Source organism: Sminthopsis crassicaudata, chromosome 1 (assembly GCF_048593235.1).
Source record: "Sminthopsis crassicaudata isolate SCR6 chromosome 1, ASM4859323v1, whole genome shotgun sequence".
Taxonomy (NCBI): Eukaryota; Metazoa; Chordata; class Mammalia; order Dasyuromorphia; family Dasyuridae; genus Sminthopsis; species Sminthopsis crassicaudata.
The window spans coordinates 164,900,439-164,920,894 of record NC_133617.1 but is presented as its reverse complement, the minus strand read 5'-3'; positions in this window follow the sequence as shown (position 1 = coordinate 164,920,894).

Here is a 20,456-nt window from a genome sequence, read left to right as displayed (position 1 = left end):
CCATCTGGTCTTCAGATTTCCAGCTATATTGAGGGACACATAACAATCTTGTGCAACAGCCAGTAGGGTGCTGTGGTTAGTAAGCCTCTCCCCTGCAGGGGAGGACTGCAGCTCTTAAAGCTTCTCACTGTGCTTCAGCTACACTGTTCATCTGAGGTGGTATCTTCAGGACTACCTGCTACTCTTTGAACAGTTCTTTTAACTAATTTCTACTGTCTACTCAACTCCTCAGCTAAACTCTCATTTGATTTAAGGTCAAAAATCTTTTTTAGTTCTTAGGTTTTATCATAGCCTCTAGATGAAAAAAATTTTCATACCCAAGTTTCTACTGCTTGAAAAAGAAAAGAGAAGAGCTGAATGAAATGATAAAGGAAATTTTTAGCCTTTGCCCACTACCCTCAGCCCAACATTACACTTCTCTAGTATATGAAAATCACAAAGACTGAGCTAGAGATTCTTGTCTTATTATACTCTACATCCCCTCCAAATTAGTCTTAAATCTCTACAAAGATAGCTACCATCTCTTCTAAGTACTTTCTTTTCCAAGTAAAACATTTCTACTTTTTTTGAGGAAAGACACAAATTTGAGACCCTTCATCATCTTGATGACTACTCTCTTGAAGTTCTCCAGATTACCAATATAATCATAAAACTATGTTACCTAGAATTGAACATAATACTCAAAATGTGGTCTGACACGGGTGCAATGCTGTGGAACTCCTAGTCCTGGACAGTATGCTTCTTTTAATTAAAGACACATCCCAAACATATATAACTGTGGGTCAATTCAAACTGAATTCTCTCCTCTAGCTGAAGAATATCATACCCTTTTAATTCCATTTTAAAAGTGTGAAATCACTATCAGAAAAAAAGAAATTTCATTCAAACTTTAAGAATTTCAAATATATCCATTATTAAAATAAAATAAAATATTAGAAGAGATACAAAAAAAAAAAAAATCATACTCTTCTTATTCCTCTCCTAGCTAGTTTTAGACAAAACTAAGCAATGTGAGAGCACAAGTGTCAACTGATAGCCAGTAAAGGGGAGAATCTGACTTAGAGTCTTAGACATTTAAAGGAACTTGGATTCAATTGTTCTAAACCCCCCCTTTTTTGACAAAGAAATGGAAGCCCAAAGAGAATAGATAATTTACAGTCACACAAGGAGTATCAAAGGATTTGAACCCATGTCCTCTAAATCTAAAACAAACTTTTTTTTCTCATTATACTACACTTAATCCTTATCATCTCTATATTTTTGTGCACCTCCTATGCAGGAGAATTATACATATAATTTTTACTTTATCCATGTTGGATGCAAATCTTTCTAAAGTGTATTTGAAACATTCCACTTTATTCAATATAAACTAGGCTTAATAAGTTAGGGATCTCATTATGAAATCAAAGATAGGGTTAATTATAGAAAGAATTCTTGTTCAGGCTTAGGGTATGATAGATCTCTTCCAACTCTTAAACTGATTATGTTATGTTGTACTGTCTTATTGATATATGTTTGCCTATTTGTCTATACTTAAATATCTGTACCATAATTATTGAGTCCTTTTTTCTCCTTGTTATAATCTTTCCATTTTCTTATATTATATTCTCACCAGGCTAGTAACTATCTTTTCTCACTATATTGATGTATTTGCTTATAGCAGCCTATAATGATTTACTTTTTAAACTTTTTAAAAAAATTTATTTTATTAAAAAAAAAAAGAAAAGGAATACAAAACAAAATGAAACAAAACAAGAGTACATTGTCATTTGCCCAGTAGATCAGGGAGGATTAAAAATATATAACAACAAATTACCAGTTCAAGAAAGTATATATATTAGTAGAAGAAATTATGTTCATGAGGTTCAAATTTTAATTTGTAAATTGTTTTTTTTGTTCTCTGCTCTGCAACTTTTTTACTTTACTTTTTTTTTCTCCCTTTCATCCCTCCCATGGTTGTGTCCTTCTTTCTAAAACCCCAAGTTGGGGTGACAAAATATACTATGCTTTCTAGAGCCCCCTTGCCAGGGTGATTAAAATATACCATTTTAGTGGAGAAGTGATGAGGCGGGACTCCTGCGGATGGTGGAAATATGGAGTCTGTTTATTCCAAGTTCTTTCCCTCTTTTAAACCTTCATACCCTTATGTAATCAAAATAACACTGGACATGCGCTAAGTATATGCTGCCCATACGGAACCATATAAACAACTTGCTATTATATATAGATTATCACTTGGTATCACTCTGCTTCCATCACAACACAGGTTGTTACCACCCCCTGACTTCTCAGGAAGACCAAGAGCCCTTAGGGGAGATGAGAGCTGAACCAGACTTTGTTAGCCTTCTGGGATGAAGGCTCTTATACCTCACCCAGAGTTCCCCCACTCTCTGTGGTCCTCTACATCTCACCCTTTCTTTTATTTTAATTGAAGCCACTGAATTAATTAGTGGTTAAATCCATCATGGGAGGAATCACACAGGCAAGTTGTTATATAAGCAAGTAGTAATATAACAAACAATACAAATAAACAAAACACTATAAAGATGTCCATGAGTCCCAGAAGGAAGGTGTAGAAAATAACTATCAATTCACAACCACACATACACTTCCTTTAGCAGCCAAGAGATAGTCCAAAACCAATATATTGTCCATCACTTCATGTTTCAGGGAATCCAATGATTCCTGCAGGTTTTAAAGTTCTGCATCAGTCTCATTGAAAATTACTTTTGATGTTCATGAGTTAATTGCCATACACATTGGGTTAACTGCCAGGCTCTTTCAGTGGTGGGCACAGTCAGTAATAGAACCACCTGATATTACCTGGATCTTCTCCTTCGTTTTGAGGGCCTCCTTTCTCCCATCTCTCTCTGATGGATAAGGCAAATACAGCTTGTTGGCACCAATCTGATTCCTTCTCCATCTGTTGAGATACAAGCAAACCCTCTCCCCCAAGCAGTTAACCTATCTGGTCCCTTCCATTCACCACTTTCTGGATCTCTCCACATCACCTGGCAATTATCTAAAGATAGTGGAGCTGCTCACACTGGACACTGCCTTTCCAGTGGGTTATAAAACCTGTCTGCTGGAGCCAGTGCATCTTTGTCTTAAAATCAAGAAGTTAATAGTATAAAGAGCTAGATTTAGAAGGTCTTTAGGGTTACCTGTGGCTCCTTTCTTTTGTTTTTGGAGGAGCATCTTGATGTCTATGTTTCTCCTCTCTACTATTGCCTGTCCTTGAGGATTAAAGAGTATGTGAGTGGTGTGTAAAATCTGATACTGTGACAAATACAGGGGAATTCCATGGACTTAGAGAAGGTTGTAAGTGTCCTTGCTCAACTTGCTCCTGTACTAGATCTATTTTTTTCACTGATTAAGGGCCACTGTTCTATTCACACTGGTGTACCAGTTTTCCATTGAATGGAAACACGTGAGAGTGCTGGCAGGCCTTTAACAGCAGCCCTGCCTAAAAAGTTAAAGTACTTAATTGTAATCTTAACTGTTGTTTTGGTTTATCTTCAAATATCCATCTCAAGGGGGCAGCACTAAATTTAGCTGCTATTGATCCTCCTCTGCCAGACATGTGGGTGTTTGTCGTAATCTTTGGCCAGTGACTGGGACATTAACTACACATTCCCCAGTTTCCCACATCAGTGTATGGATGGACACTGTTTTATAAGAACTCTCAAGAGGTGACATGGTCAAGCCGACTGTGTGTGGAGGCAAGGGATCTGCAGGCCAGACAGGGACAGGTTTCAGCTTTCCAGAGGATATCTCAGTAGTCCCAGAGGCATACAGCTCTACTCTCCTTAATTGCAATCCTCTTTCACTACCAGTTTGCTTAAACACTCTCCGGGTATATTAGGTGCCATCAAGCCCCAAGTGTTTTTTGCTTGGGGCCCTGGAGCTAGCTCCACCTCTTGTAATGAGGACATGGGGGTGAGCAAAACTGCTTCATGGGCGGTGCTGATGGTATCATTGCCTCTCCCATTCCTTCCCCTCTTCCGCCCCCCATGAAGGCAGAGTTGAGGGAGGAGGGTCAGGAGATGTGGAATACCCTAAGGGCACATGCTCAGGTATAGGGAGAATTGAAAATAAGCTTTGAAGGTGAAAAGCAAGCTCATCAGCAAGGTACTTAAGGTACTTAATTCCTTTTCTGCCCAACAAGCCACAGTACTTAAGATACTTCACTTTCTTCTCCTCCCAACAGACCTTGCCCTGAAGATCTCCTAGAGCAGTAACAAGCAAAATAAATCAGTAAAGTGCTAAAAGACTTCTTTAGTTCTGCCCCACATGCTGTACTCTCCAGGGCTACGGCATCAGCTCTCTGCTTGCTTTTCTCCTCATACTTCCTTGTCTGGCAGCCCAAGTTAAAATCTTTCCTCTTTTTAAAACTTGTGGGATTCATTAAAACCAATTTCATTCCATTGTATTCAGTTAGTTGTTCTCCCACTAAATTCCACATCTCTGGCTCCAAACTCTCCTTCTTACAAAGCCACAGAGACATGCACTATAAACTCAGGGATCTGCTTCTGAGTTACCAACAAACCTTGCTTCTTTGCTAAGCTAGTTAAGCCTGCGTCATACTTCCCTGGGGGGAGGTTCATTTCTTAGTATTTGCCTCATTTCAGTTGAAAAATGAAAGTGACTAGATTAACCCTTATTGATTCTTCCCACTTGCCTATTTTTATACTTACTCTTCCAGTCACGAGGATTTCTCCACTGAACTCAGCTGATTGTCTCAGTCGAGCTGATGTGTGTGTAGGAGCTCACCTAGAGCCCCATGTTGGGCGCCAAATGTTGTGTCCTGCTTTCTAGAGCCCCTAAGTTGGGGTGATTAAAATATACCATCTTAATGGAGAAGTGATCCACATAAATCCTCAGCATTTTTATATATCACCAACAAAATGCAACAGCAAGAGATACAAAGAGAAATTCCATTCCAAACAAATGTTAAGAGTATAAAATATTTGGGAATCTATCTGCCAAAGAATAGTCAGGAATTATATGAGAAAAATTACAAAACACTTGCCACAAAAATAAAGTCAGATTTAAATAATTGGAAAGACATTCAGTGCTCTTGGATAGGCCGAGCTAATATAATAAAGAGAAGTGATGAGGTGGGACTCCTGAGGATGGTGGGAAAATGGAGTTTGTTTATTCCAAGAACTTTCCTCTTTTTATACCCTCATACCCTTATGTAACAAAAACTACACCAGGCATGTGCCAAGTATATACTGCACATGTGGGACCACATAAACAACTTACTATTGCCCTTAGTTTGCCACCTGGTATCACGCTGCTTCAATCACAACACAGGTTGTCACTGCCTCTGACTTCTCAGGAAAACCGAGAGCTCTTAGGGGATATAGGGAGCCGAACCAGACATTATCATCAGGTTCCCTGTGGTCTGAAAGGTCTTATAGCTCACCCAGAGTTTATTCACTGTCTTTGGCCCTCTACACCCACCATTCCCAAGCAGGCTATAGTTAAGAAAGGATATATTTATGTATAAATATGTAGTTATATACATGCACATACATACATACACACACCCCACCCCACAAATATACATCTTTCCTATTTCTGCTGATACTTTGTTTTAATTCTGTTCCTAACTTATCCTGCTATTACTTAATCTTCCCCCACCCAAAGATCCCTCTTCCTTCCGTCTTCTTCCCTCACCCTTTGCTTCCCCATCCACTCATCCCTTCCCCCTCATTTCTTTATAGATTTTGGAGGGTGCTATATCTTTCATGACATATATGTAGTATTGCCTATTTAACCATTCCTGATGTGAAGTTTTAAGAATTACTAGTCCCCCTCTCCCTCTAATGTCTCTATTTTTTCATTCTTTATAATGTTTTGTGATTTCTTGGTTTCTCATAGCTTCACTGGCTTCCCTTGCCCAATTCTAATTTTCAAAAGGTTATTTTCATCTTTGAGACTCTATACCTCCTTTTCTAGTTGGTTAACTCTTTTTTCATAATCTTCTTATATTTCTTGGATGGTTTTTATTTTTATTTTTTAGTTTTTTAGTTTTTTCCTCAATTTCTCTCATTTGATTTAAAAAAAATTTTTTGAGTTATATAAATTCTCTCTGAGCAGGGAGCCATTTCACTTTACTCTTTGGTGTAGTTCAATGTTCTCTGAAGATTAACCCCAGTCTTTTCTGTTCTCATAGTAAGTTTTTGTGGTTGGGTTCTTTGGTTCATTTTTTAAAAATAAGAGATACTAGTGTAAGCACCTTTAACCTGGGGTGGGGGGATGGTGCCTCTGGTTTTACTTCAGCCCTCCCCCTCTGACCAAGAGCTTCCCCCTTCAGCAACTGCCTGAAGCTAGCAGTATCTCTGCCCCACTGCTTCTGCAACTCACTGGGTTCCTTCTAACTCAGGGCCATGTTTCTGCAGCTGGGCCTGGTGTTTCTAATCAGCTGAGATTCAATCAGTCTTCTGGGACTCAAACATGGACTCCACATGCTGTCCAAAAGATGAAAGTTTCTGTGGTTCCTGCTGAGGCTCCAGTCAACTAGTTTGTCCCAGGGATCCCCACTTGGTGTTTTTTCTGCAGAGCTAGCCCTGAAGTATTTGCACTTCAGACAGAGTTATTCTTCAGATCTTCTTGGGTTGTATCAGGAGGACCCCTATTCTGCCCCAAGTCTTCATGATTTTTTATCAATCTATGTTCACCCTGAGGCATAAATTTGTTCTATTTGTGGGAGAAATCTGGAGAGCTTGAAATTTACCAACCTACTCTGCTATCTTCCCAGCATCCTTCCCCCACCCCCAATTTGATCCATTTAAAAAAAAAATTTTTTTGGTGTGAACTTGGGGAATCAGTTAGATAAGATTATTGCCCCCCAAAAAAATATATTATTTAAGAGTGAGTTCAAGCTAACCAAAATGACAGTAAGAAGTATAACCAAGATCTGTTCCACAACAACTCCACAAAGATCTAAAAAATGAATCAATTATTGATCAGAAATTACAAGAAAAAAATCATAATAAGTCATTTTTCCAGTCTGGGTTGACACAGACCTCTCTAAATCTATAGACAATAGAACTCACAAAGGTGAAGCTCACAAAGGAGAGAATTCTGGTACAGTAAACTGAACAATTTTGAGAATTAGGGCAAGAAGGAGCCTCATATCCAGTACAGAAAGGGTTGACCTTGTATAGAAGTAGGAACAGGAACCAACTGACAATGTGTCTCTCATACCCCAGAGGTGGATCACAGATCCAATGGGCACTGAAGAGGAGACCTCAGACTAAAAAGGCAGTGCTCAGACTTCAGTCTAGATCAAACCACTTTGAGTATATGGAAAGCTTACAGGTCTCTAGTGTAAGCTGTCCTTGAAATCTGAGAAGAACACAACATTCAATAACCCAAGAAAGCACTACCAGGACCCAAAAGGACAAAAAATGGGACCCAACAGAAGTATTCCCTCCAGAAGTGAACAGAGTCTAAATTCAAGAAGCAAGGCTGGGAAAATAAGCAAATTTTAAAAAAGAATTCTACCATAAATTCCTGTCATATTAGAATGACGGGGATTTTTAAAAGAAAAAGCCAGAAGAAGAGAATTACTCTAAGATATCTAAACAAAAAGTTTCAAAGAATAGAATATTTGGGGCATAAATTAAATTAAATTTTGGAAGAGATGAAGCAAGATTTTTTTATAGAGTTAAAAAATGATTTTATACATAAAATAAGAGCACTAGAGAAAATGAGAGCACTAGAGGAATGATTGGGGAGAAAATGACAATTATGTAAGAAAGAATTTAAAAGAGAATTAACAAATTTGGCTAAAAGATACAAAATCTTAGCCAAGCAAAAAAATTTATAAAATTAGAACTGACTAAAAGTTAATGACTCCATGAGACAAAAAAAATATTTTTTACAAAGGCAAAAGAGCTAAATAAAACAGAACAAAGTATAAAATATTTCATATTAAAAAAAAAAAACTGACCTAGAGAAGAAATCAAGGAGAAAAGCAATGGTAGGAATCAGGATTTTGAAGAAAAAGAAAAGAAGCAAAAACAGACTAGAAGAGATAAACAAGAAAACTACATTTAAAAAAAAAATTAATAGTTTTTATTTGCCAGATATATGCATGGGTAATTTTACAACATTGACAATTGCCAAACTTTTTGTTCTAATTTTTTCCCTCCTCCCCCCGCCCCAGATGTCAGGGTGACCAATACATCTTAAATATGTTAAAGTATAAATTAAATACAATATATGTATACATGTCCAAACAATTGTTTTGCTGTACAAAAAGAATCGGACTTTGAAATAGTGTACAATTAGCCTGGGAAGGAAATCCAAAATGCAGGGGGACAAAAATAGAGGGATTGGAAATTCTATGTAGTGGTTCATAGTCAGTTCCCAGAGTTCTTTCACTGGGTGTAGCTGGTTCAGTTCATTACTGCTCTATTGGAACTGATTTGGTTCATCTCATTGTTGAAAATGGCAACATCCATCAGAATTGATCATCATATAATATTGTTGTTGAAGTATACAACAATCTCCTGGTCCTGCTCATTTCACTCAGCATCAGTTCATATAAATCTCTCCAGGCCTCTCTGAAATCATCTTGTTGATCATTTCTTACAGAACAATAATATTCCATAAAATTCATATACCACAATTTATTCAGCCATTCTCCAATTGATGGGCATTCACTCAGTTTCCAGTTCCTTGCAACTACAAAAAGAGCTGCCACAAACAAAATGAAATTATATTGAATAAAGGGACATTTAATGAGTGGTTAAAATTAGGAAGTAAATAATTTAGTTTTTAAAATTCTTTTATTTTTCTAAATACATATAAAGATAGTTTTTGACATTCATTTCTGTAACATTGTGTTCTTTTTTTTAATCTGCCCTCCCTCTACTTCCCCCCTGCCTAACACAGCAAGCAATATAATATAAATTAAATATTCACAATCATTCTAGACATATTTCCATATTTGTCATGAAAATAACTTAACCTTAAAGAATGGTGGGTCAAAATATAAATCAAAGAAAAAGTAGATAATTTCATTAAGAATAACAAAAATTAGACAATATATTCAAATTATGGAGATGTAATAAAAACAATACTTAGGAGGAAAGTATATCTCTAAACACTTATATCAATAAAAAGACAAAGAAAAATGAACAAATTGGGCATGTAATTTAAAAAACAACTAGAAATAAAGCAATAAAAATCCAGTTAAATATCAAAATAGAAATCCTATGTATTAAAGAAGAGAAGAACACATTTTAAAGTGAAATAACAGTTTTGAATTTAAAAATAAATTAGAAGTTTATTTTTTGGGAAGAAAACACTAAGAATTAGCTGATTTGATTTTTTTCAAAGAGAAAAACTTTCATTCTCAAATTTTCAAATTCTCAAATTCTCAAAAAATTTTTAAATGAATTTAATAAATGAAAAAGAAATGAAGGAAGTTATCAGAAATTATTTTGTCCAAACTGACAAGCTAACTGAAATGTTTATAGAAATATAAACTATCTGGGTTAACAGAATAAAAAAAAGAAATTTAAATAACCCAATCTCAGAAAAATACATTAAGCCAACAATAAGTGAACTCCCCAAGGGGGGAAAAACTAGGATTTGATAGATTTATAAATTAATTTTATTTCTTTTTAAAAAAAATTATTTAGTATTTTACTTTTCCCTAGTTACGCATAAAAACAATTTTAACATTTGTTTTTAAAACTTGGAGTTCTAGATTCTTTCTCTTCCTCCCTTCATAAATAAACCATGAAAGCAGATTGAAGCATACCTTTTTTTTTTTTTTTACAGTCAGAATTTTTTATAGACAGCATTTTTCATTATAAATCCTTCAGAGTTGTCTGAGATCATTGTATTGCTGAAAATAGCTATGTTATTTACAGCTGATCATCTTACAATATTATTACTTTGCATGTAGTACATTTTACTTTGCATCAGCTCATGGAAGTCTTTCCAGATTTTTCTGAGAATATGCTCATCATTTCTTTAAGTGAATTTTCTTACACATTTAAAGAAAAATTAATTCCAAATTATATAAACAGTTTGGAAAAAAATATGAGAAGGAGTTCTTCCAAAGTTCTATGAAACATAGCCAAAGTGAAAAAAAGAAAACTGTAGAACACTAACTCTAAGGAATATTGTTGTAAAATTTTTAATTTAAATATCTACCAGTAAATATAGCATGTCATAAAGATTAAACATTATGACTGGGTTGAATTTATACTTGAAATCCAGAGTTAGTTCAATATTAGGAAAATTAGAATCATAACTGATCATATTAATAACAAAACATCAAAAATCATATAATTAACTCAATAGATGCAGAAAATTTTTTGACAAAATACAAAACCCATTCCTATTTTTAAAAAAGCCCAAATACTAAAAATCATAGGAATAATTTTCTTAATATAATAAAGAATATCCATCTAAAACCAAGAATAAACATTATATGTAGTGAAATTAAACTAGAAGACATTACAATATAATCAGGGTTAAAGCAAGGATATTTATTATCAACAATATCATTTCTAGCTATGGTGATGATAAGACAAACAAATGCAGAAAAGAAGCACTAATAAAGAGAAAATAAAATTATTTGTATATAATTTGATATTCTATTTTGAGAAACTCAGTGACAAATAAAATTAATGGAAAGATTTAATAACTTCAGCAAATCTGTAAAACAGGGAAAAAATCCATACAACTCAAGCACTTATATACATACATACATACATACATACATATATATATATATATATATATATATATATATATATATATACATATATATATATATATATATATATATATTTATATTACCAAGGAAATCCAACAGGAAGAGATAGAAAAAAAAATTCCATTTAAAATAACTACAGAATATATAAACTACTTGTGAATTTACCTGCCAAAACATACATGGGAAAGGTATTAATACAATTATACCTTTAAAACAAATAGATCAGCAGATTTAAATTGATCCTATATTATTTTCTCTTTGATCTAATTTACAAGTATAATTATCCCACTCACATTGTGAGGGTTGGAGGTATAGCATCCCTGAAATCTGGAAGATTCATGTAAAATTTTTTTTGGTTCTCTCTTTGAATCAGAAAAGAAGTCTGGATTTTCTTTCTTTCTTTCTTTTTTCAGTACCTTATTATAAAATTTGTGTTAAGTATTTGGTCATAGTTAAGTATTTGTGTCATCTGCTGGACTTGGCGTATTGTCTGTAGTTTCTTCAAAACTCCAAAAGAACTCACATTTAATTTCTTTTGCCAACCTGTTTTATATCAAAACCATGACAGGAAAAGTTGCAATTTGAAAGAGATAACTATGATTGATTAACTGTTTTTATCCTATAACTGTGTAAGTCGTGGTTCTTTGTCCCTGAACTTAGTTCAAAGTTTAGCCGGCCTGTAATGGGTTGTTAAAAATACAGTTCTCCCACCTCAAGGAATTTAATTGATCTTGGAGAATATGTGAGAAAGTAAGAGAGTTTAGGTGTAATATCTCCATTCCTCCAAGCTACCCTTCAAGAATGTCTGATTGGCTGTCTAAATATCTAGAGATTAATATCTCACACTTAGACTCAAAAAGTTTCTTAGTCCCATGAGATAAGAATGGGGATTACAGTAAATGGAGAGGGATTGTTGCTAGCCCCCATTAACAAACTTTCAACCAATTATATTGTTCCCTGCACCCCAACTCTGTAACTAATCATGGTGCCTTTCATTCCATGTTATCTACCCCACTGAGTTCTTTGTTCTGTACTCCCTAAAACCTATAAATGGGGAGCTTGTTCTTTTGTCACGATCTTTGGCATTAATAGAAACAAGCTACTGACTCATTTATTAGCAGGTAGCATCCCCCTTAATAAATATCATCTTATTCAGAAATCTGCCTCAATTTATCCGTTGGTTAAAATTTAATTTTGTTATAATATAAACTTGTTATGTTTTAAATAATTGGAGAAATGTTAAATTGTTTATTAGTAGGCTGGGCTAATATAATAAAATGACAATACTAACTAAATTAACTTAATTATTACATGCAATATCAATCAAACTACAAAAGACTTGCTTTAGAGAACTAGAAAAAAATAATAGCAAAATTCACTTGAAGGAAAAAGAGGTAAAGAATCTCAAGAAAAAAAAGTGGGGAGGAAAAGGGCCTAGCAATATCAGATTTCAACCAATACAATGCAATTACAAAGCAGTAATCATCAAAATGGGTTAGTACTAGTTTGGTATGTAGCCAATAAAGGAATTTATTTTGTTTGACTAAGTATATTTGTTATAAGGGGTTTGTTTTTCTTTCTTAGTTAATAGTAAGGGAAAAGTTAGAAAAGAAGGCAAATTTTGGTAAATAAGCAAGGAGGGCATGAAGGACATTTAATTCTTTTTAAATGAGCAAATAGACTTTAAGAACTTTCCCTCAATAAAGTATACTTAGTTTTTGATCTTCTATAATGGCTTCTATACAAAGGGAGGCAAATCAATGAAACAAACTTATGTACATAATATTTAGAAGAATATGAGCATAGTAGCTTAGTTTTCGATAACCTCAAAGACCCCACTCAGGTAAGAACTCAGTATTTTGAGAAAAAGTGCTGAAAAAACTGGATATCAATTTGGCAGAAATAAGATGTAGATCAATGTCTCCTATCATATACTAAAATAAATTCCAAATGAGCAACTTGAACATAAAAGTAGACATCATAAATAAATTAGCATGGAAGAAATTAACTGTTAGACCTATGATTGAAGAAGAATCTTTGGACTAGTTTGTTCACCCCAACCCAATTTACCCTGACAGATTAGCATTCTACAATTAACTTCCCTAGGATAACTTCCCAACAACATGCCTATAATTCATTTTAAAAATTTTTTTTATTAATTTTTATAATTATAATATTTTCTTTGACAATACATATGCATAGGTAATTTTTTTTAAACAACATTATCCCTTGCACTCCCTTCTGTTCCGAATTTTTCCTCTCCTTCCCTCCACCCCCTCCCCTAGATGGCAGGCATTCCCATACATATTAAATATCTTATAGTATATCCTAGGTACAATATATATGTGCAGAACCGAATTTTGTTGTTGCTGTTGCAAAGGAAGGATTGTATCCGGAAGGTAAAAATAATCTGGGAAGAAAAACAAAACAAAACAAAACAAAAAAACAATGCTCACAATTTACACTCATTTCCCAGTGTTCCTTTTCTGGATGTAGCTGATTCTGTCCATCACTGATCAATTGAAATTAGATTAGCTCTTCTCTATGTTGAAGATATCTACTTCCATCAGAATACATCCTCATACAGTATCATTGTTGAAGTGTATAATGATCCCCTAGTTCTGCTTGTTTCACTCAGCATCAGTTGATGTAAGTCTCTCCAAGCCTCTCTGTATTCCTCCTGTTGGTCATTTCTTACAGAACAATAATATTCCATAACATTCATATATCATAATTTACCCAACCATTCTCTAACTGATGGACATCCATTCATTTTCCAGTTTCTAGCCACTATGAAAAGAGCTGCCACAAACATTTTGGCACATACAAGTCCCTTTCCCATTTTTAGTATTTCCTTGGGATATAAGCCCAGTAGTAGCACTGCTGGGTCAAAGGGTATGCACATTTTGATAACTTTTTGGGCATAATTCCAGATTGCTCTCCAGAATGGTTGGATTCTTTCATAACTCCACCAACAATGCATCAGTGTCCCAGTTTTCCCACAGTCCCTCCAACATTCATCATTATTTGTTCCTGTCATCTTAGCCAATCTGACAGGTGTGTAGTGGTATCTCAGAGATGTCTTAATTTGCATTTCTCTGATCAATAGTGATTTGGAACATATGAGTGGAAATAGTTTTAATTTCATCATCTGAAAATTGTCTGCTTGTATCCTTTGACCATTTATCAATTGGAAAATGGCTTGATTTCTTATAAATTAAAGTCAATTCTCTGTATATTTTGGAGATGAGGCCTTTATCAGAACTTTTAACTGTAAAAATGTTTTCCCAATTTGTTACTTCCCTTCTAATCTTGTTTGCATTAGTTTTGTTTGTGCAGAAACTTTTTAATTTGGTGTAATCAAAATTTTCTATTTTGTGATCAATAATGGTCTCTAGTTCTCCCTTTGACACAAACTCCTTCCTCCTCCACAAGTCTGAGAGGTAAACCATCTCATGTTCCTCCAATTTATTTATGATTTTGTTCTTTATGCCTAAATCTTGGACCCATTTTGATCTTATCTTAGTATGTGGTGTTAAATCTGGGTCCATGCCTAGTTTCTGCCATACTAATTTCCAGTTTTTCCAGCAATTTTTGTCAAATAATGAATTCTTATCCCCAAAGTTGGGATCTTTGGGTTTGTCAAACACTAGATTGCTATTTTTATTCACTATCTTGCCCTGTGAACCTAACCTATTCCACTGATCAACTAGTCTATTTCTTAGCCAATACCAAATGGTTTTGGTAATTGTTGCTTTATAATATAGTTCTAGATCAGGTACAGCTAGACCACCTTCATTTAATTTTTTTTTTCATTACTTCCCTTGAAATTCTTGACCTTTTGTTGTTCCATATGAATTCTGTTGTTATTTTTTCTAGGTCATTAAAATAGTTTCTTGGGAGTCTGATTGGTATAGCACTAAATAAATAGAGTAGTTTAGGGAGTATTGTCATCTTAATTATATGTCTTTCCAATTATTTAAATCTGACTTTATTTTTGTGGCAAGTGTTTCATAATTTTGGTCATATAATTCCTGACTTTCCTTTGGTAGATATATTCCCAAATATTTTATACTATCGACTGTTATTTTGAATGGAATTTCTCCTTGTATCTCTTGCTGTTGGATTGTGTTGGTAATGTATAAAAATGCTGAGGATTTATGTGGATTTATTTTGTATCCTGCAACTTTGCTAAAATTCTGAATCATTTCTAATAGCTTTTTAGCAGAGTCTTTGGGGTTCTCTAAGTATACCACCATGTCATCTGCAAAGAGTGATAGTTTGATTTCCTCATTTCCTACTCTAATTCCTTGAATCTCTTTCTCGGCTCTTATTGCCAAGGCTAGTGTTTCTAGTACTATATTGAATAGTAATGGTGATAGTGGGCAACCTTATTTCACTCCTGATCTTACAGGAAAAGGTTCTAGTTTATCGCCATTACATATGATGTTTACTGACGGTTTTAAATATATGCTCGTTATTATTTTAAGGAATAGTCCATTTATTCCTATACTCTCAAGTGTTTTTAGTAGGAATGGATGTTGGATTTTATCAAATGCTTTTTCTGCATCTATTGAGATGATCATATGGTTTTTATTAATTTGATTATTAATATGGTCAATTATACTAATAGTTTTCCTAATATTAAACCAGCCCTGCATTCCTGGTATAAATCCTACTTGATCATAGTGTATTATCCTGGGGATGATTTTTCTGTAGTCTTTTTGCTAATATCTTATTTAAGATTTTAGCATCAATATTCATTAAGGAAATTGGTCTATAGTTTTCTTTCTCAGTTTTCGATCTACCTGGTTTAGGTATCAGTACCATGTCTGTGTCATAAAAGGAATTTGGTACGACTCCTTCAATCCCTATTCTTTCAAATAGTTTATATAGCATTGGAGTTAGTTGTTCTTTAAATGTTTGATAGAATTCACATGTAAATCCATCTGGTCCTGGGGATTTTTTCTTAGGGAGTTAATAGCTTGTTCTATTTCTTTTTCTGAGATGGGACTATTTAGACTACTTACTTCTTCCTCTGTTAATCTGGATAAGCTATATTTTTGAAGGTATTCTTCCATTTCATTTAAATTATCGAATTTATTGGCATAAAGTTGAGCAGAGTAGCTCCTAACTATTGTTCTAATTTCCTCTTCATTAGTGGTGAGTTCTCCCTTTTTATTTTCAAGACTAACAATTTGCTTTTTCTCTTCCCTTTTTTTAATCAGGCTTACTAAGGGTTTGTCTATTTTGTTGGTTTTTTTTCATAGAACCAACTCTTAGTTTTATTAATTAATTCAATAGTTTTTTTACTTTCAATTTTATTAATCTCACCTTTTATTTTTAGAATTTCAAGTTTTGTGTTTGTCTGGGGGTTTTTAATTTGTTTCTTTTCTAGCAATTTTAGTTGTAAGCCCAATTCATTGCATGCCTATAATTCATAACTACAGCTCTTGAGCCTCATCACAATTAAATTCCTCATTTAAATAAATTCATCAAGATGACACCAGGAACGCTATCTTAAAATTTTTTCATTTGCTATTTGTGAAGTCCGAGTTAGCTCCCTGTTGACCTCAGAATCAGCCAGAGTCAGGATCAGCAAAAGACTTTGGTCTTTACGAGAAGTGAAGGGGATCACTCACTTTCTCCACCAATCGACCTCCCTTTTCCTCATTCTCCTCCAAAGTGACTCTTGCTTGTCTAACTCCTCCACCTAATCCCTCCTACAATTATCTGTATACACCCACAGATCAAGCCTGCATGGAATAGTCAGAAGGGCCATTTTTCCAAGCATATGTTAATAGACTATTGTCCAATAGGTAATTAACCATAAGTGCTCAGTTGTCTGATTCCAATGCACCTATTCAGAGTTTCAGCCCTTTACATCTCCCGCTTTCTTTTGTTTTAGAACAACTTATGATCACACTATCCCTGACTTCTCAGGAAGGGAGATGAAAAACACCAAAGGGAAGTGTGAGTCAAGCCAGTTATTGCTAGTGGGTTTTTGGTCTGAAGGGTCTTATTAGAGACAGGTATGCACAAACCCATCAGCATGGGAGGTATTACACAAGCACATAGCAATAACACATAGGCTATTAATGATGACTTTCCCCACAGTCAGTGCAAGCCCAATGTGGTATAACAACCATGAATTGTACATGCAAATAGTGATATAACAAACAATATAAATCAACATGGTCTTGTAAAAGATTTCCAGAAGTCCTAGAAGGAGGGTATGTAAACATCAATCACACATATGCCTTCTTCAGGAACCAAGAGATAGTCCAAAACCAATCTATTGTCCAATGCTTCACATGTCAGGGAATCCAATGATCCCCACAAGTTTTTGAAGTCCTGCAACAGTCTTTTTATATGTTAGGGAATCCAATGATTCCTGCAGATTTTGAAGTCTTTCAACAATCTTATCATCTCTCAGAAAATCCAATGATTCCTGTAAGTTTTTGAAGTCCTGCAACAGTCTTTTTATGTTAGGAAATCCAATGATTCCTGAGGGTTTTCAAGTCCTACAACAGTCTTATCATGTCTCAGAGAATCCAATGATTCCTGAGGGTTTTCAAGTTCTACAACAGTCTTATCATGTCTCAGAGAATCCAATGAATCCTGAGGGTTTTGAAGTCCAACAATTTTTGATGTCCATGAGTCAAATGCCATAACGGCCAGGCTCTTTCAGTGGTGGGAATAGTCAGCAATGGAACTTCCTGATGTTTTTTTGGTCTTTTCCTTCGTTTTAAGGGTCTGCTCCATCTCTCTCCAATGAACAAGGCAAATACGGCTCATTGGCACCCATCTGATTCCTTCTCCATCTGTAGAGATACAAGCAAACCCTCTCTCCCATGCAGTTAACCTATCTGGTCCTTTCCATTCACCACTTTCTGGGTCTCTCCACATCACCTGGCAATTATTTAAAGATAGTGGAGCTGCTCACACTGGACACTGTCCTTCCAGTGGGTTATAAAACCTGTCTGCTGGAGCCAGTGCATCCTTGTCAAAAATCAAGAAGTTAATAGTATAAAGAGCTAGATTTAGAAGTTCTCTAGGGTTACCTGTGGCTCCCCCTTTCTTTTGTTTTTGGTGGAGTGTCTTAATGTCTCCGTTTCTCCTCTCTACTATTGCCTGTCCTTGAGGATTAAAGGGTATGCCAGTGGTGTGTAAAATTTTATACTGTGCACAAAAGTGTGCAAAATGTTTAGAAGTATATGCAGGTCCATTGTCTGTTTTTATTGCTTGTGGCATACCCATAATTGCAAATGCTTGTATAAGGAATTCAGTGACCACTCAGGCTGTCTCTTTTGCTGCTGGTATTGCAAAAGTGAATCCTGAAAAATTGTCTACCACAACATGGATAAAAGACAGAAGACCAAAAGATTTATAATGGATCACATCCATTTGCCAAATTTCATTGGGTTTCAAACCACAAGGGTTCTTCTGTGGTAGGAGCATGGAAAGAAATGCAAGCTGTACTGGCTTTTACTACACTTTTAGCTTCCTTTCTTGTTATTCCAAATGGTAAATGTAAAGCTCGAGCAGCCTGATGGTATTTAAAATGAGATTCTTGGTCTTCTTGGAATAAAGGAGTATAGGCCAACATGGTTAAAGGCTATCTGCCTTTGAATTACCATCAAAAATAGGACCTGGAAGTCCACTATGAGAGTAGACATGCAAGGTATAACTCTTACCTGGATGCTTTCTCACTTGCTCTTGAAGTTCCTTAAAGAGCTGATATATATTGGAGGCTACAAATTTTATTTGGGCTGTGGCAATTCTTTGTACCACAAAACAAATGAGTACTTCGGTTTTTTTAGGCAGGGCTGCTGTTGAAGGCCTGCCAACACTTTCACCTATTCATATCCAATGGAAAACTGATACACCAGTGTGCATAGAACAGTGGCCCTTAGGTAGCGATAAAATTCAGGCCTTATTAGACATAGGACACTTACAGCCTTCTCTAAGTCCTTGGAATTCCACAGTATTTGTTGTAAGAAAGAAATCTGGAAAATGGAGGATATTGACTGATTTAAGAAAGGTAAATGAACAGATGGAAACTATGAATAGACTGAATCAAATATTATATTTATATCTCCTGGATAATAAGTAAGAGTTAGAATGATTGCATACAATTCATTCTGCTGAGTGGACTGAAAAGGAGTTCTGACTACTCTCTTTATAGTTAAGACACGAGAGTATACAGCACAAATATTATGTTTGGATGCATCTGTAAAGATAGTTGGTCCTTTAAGCGGAACTTTAGAAACATTTTCTTCAAGAATCCATCGCCAATTATGTAATACTCTGGTTATCTTTAATGGAGACCCTTGTGTAAAATTTGGAGCTGTGGCCAATAAAATTTGCCACTCTGGGATTTGCCACAGCATATATTAATTTGTGCATTAGTATAAAAGGTGTATATCTTGTCAGGTCTTATCCCAGATAATTGTATTGCTCGCTTAATTGCCTTTAATAAAATTCTAGCCACAAGCAGTGGGTAAGGAGTAAGGCTTTGTTCTGGTTGTGCTGTATCACACTGTCTATCTATCTATCTCTACTCTATTGCACTGTCTCCTTGATGAAGGACTGCTGTGGGTGCCTCTTGTGTAGCAAAAACTGATATTTCCAAGGGTTTTTGAGTGACTCTTTCAACCACATTGGATAAAGTCAGTTCAACTTCTCTCAAAACCTCTTGAGCTTCTTTTGTAAGCTGGCGTGGTGAGTTTAAAGCACAGTTATATATGTCATATAATGGTTGCAATTGATAGCTAATCAAGCCTAACACTGGACGCATCCATTGGATGTCTCCTATCAATTTCTGAAAGTCATTTAAGGTATTTAGTTTCTCTGTTCTTAAGGAAAGTTTTTATACTGTAAGCAGCTTAGGATATACTTCATATCCTAAATATTGAAAAGAAGCATGTCTTTGAATTTTTTGGAACTATATGCAATTTGTAGTTCCTTAGTGTTTCCATGGTCTTCTAACATTTGTTCCTCAGGGGCACATCCCAATATATCATCCATGTAATGTAATAACATTACTTTTGGAAATGCTTTTCTTACTGGAGTAAGAGCAGCAGCAACATACTTTTGACCATAGTAGGGTTGTTTTTCATTTCCTGTGGCAAAACTGTCCATTCATATCTTTTATAAGGCTCAGCTAAGTTAATGCTGGGCACTGAGAGGGCAAATCTTTTCATATCCTCCTTATCTAGAGGGATAGAATAGAAACAATCCTTAATGTCTATAACCCAAAGATGCCATTCTCTAGGCAACTGAGTAGGAGATGGAAGTCCAGGCTAAAGAGTTCCCATAGTTTCCATCTGTTCATTTACCTTTCTTAAATCAGTCAATATCCTCCATTTTCCAGATTTCTTTCTTACAACAAATACTGTGGAATTCCAAGGACTTAGAGAAGGCTGTAAGTGTCCTATGTCTAATAAGGCCTGAATTTTATCGCTACCTAAGGGCCACTGTTCTATGCACACTAGTGTATCAGTTTTCTATTGGATATGAATAGGTGAAAGTGTTGGCAGGCCTTCAACAGCAGCCCTGCCTAAAAAAACCGAAGTACTCATTTGTAATCTTAATTGTTGTAAAATGTCTCTTCCCCACAGATTGATGGGGATTTTTTCAACTATAAAAGGAGTAAAAAACTCCTGTTTCACCTTCAAATTTCCATCTCAAAGGGATAGCA